Genomic DNA, 1,030 nt, shown 5'->3' with positions numbered 1-1,030 from the left:
AAACCCCCCCTGCCAGCCCGGGGGCACGGCACAGCGCGGCACGGCCATGGTTCGGTGACGGGTCCCGCCCGGCTCCGGCACGAGGAGGGGGCAGGCGGGGGCATGGCGTTGCTGCAAACCAGCCCAGGGGGCCACCAGCCGTCTTCCCTGGGGTGGTGGCCCCAGTCTCGGTGTCCTTGTCCCCCCTGCCCCGGCACCCGAAAGCGATGCCAGAGGCACCGCCCGGGAGGAGCCGGGCAGGGTTCAGTCTGCGGGGTCGGTCATGGCCGAGCGCCGCGGGGGCAGAGAGCCACGCTGGCTCCCGGGATGGGGATGGGGCGGGGGGGAAACCCCCCCCCCTGCCCGCTGCCGGGGAAGCGTTCGGCTCCTCCGCTCCGGAGCCGCCTTCCCCATCCCTGCCCTGGAGCCATGCTCGGCACCGGAGCCTTCCCGGATTGTCGGAACCTTCCCGCGAGTCCCTCAGGGATCCCTGGGAGGCCCCCCAAGCAGATCCCGGATCCTATGGGGATCCCCAGTTGCCCCCAGAGGGGATCCCAGATCCCTCGGGGATCTGCAGCTTCCCCGGCCCCACCAACGCTCCTGCCTGTCCCTGCAGGCAGGGCTGGGCAAGAGGAAAACCCAGACCCCGGGGTGCAGCGGGCAGTGACCCTCCGGCGGGGACCCCGGCGCCTCCCCGGCTCCCACCTGCTTCCCAGTTCCTGTTCCTGTGCCCCAGCACAGAGCCAGGATCCCCCTGGGACCCCCAGCCGCCCCGGAGGGTATCCCGAGTCCCTTGGGGATCCCCGGGCGGGGCCAGAGCAGATCCCAGATCCCTCGGGGAAGGGTGGGTCCCCCCCCCCCCGCCCCCCCCGGCCGATACGGCAGCTCCCGGCGGTGCCAGCAGCCTTTCCCCCGGGTTCGGCAATGCCCAAGTCACCCGAGCATCTCCTCCCGGTTATCTGCGGGGTCCTCTTGCCCTGGGTCCCCCACCAGCCCCGGTCCCACGCAGCCCTCCCGGCGCCTGCCACGAGCATCCTGGCAGAGACGGTGC

General features: G+C 73.0%; 1 protein-coding gene across 1 annotated transcript in view; it reads right to left on the bottom strand.

Moving 5' to 3' along the window:
- CDK5RAP3 (CDK5 regulatory subunit associated protein 3) overlaps nt 1-1,030 on the bottom strand; it is a 35,950-nt gene that overhangs the window by 33,936 nt on the left and 984 nt on the right. The gene's annotated exons all lie outside the window — the stretch shown is intronic.

The sequence above is a fragment of the Aptenodytes forsteri genome, unplaced genomic scaffold, assembly GCF_000699145.1.
Source record: "Aptenodytes forsteri isolate BGI_AS27 unplaced genomic scaffold, ASM69914v1 Scaffold25, whole genome shotgun sequence".
In the NCBI taxonomy this organism is placed as follows: domain Eukaryota; kingdom Metazoa; phylum Chordata; class Aves; order Sphenisciformes; family Spheniscidae; genus Aptenodytes; species Aptenodytes forsteri.
Note: the sequence above shows the minus strand (reverse complement) of the source record. Positions and strands in the feature narration are given on the sequence as shown.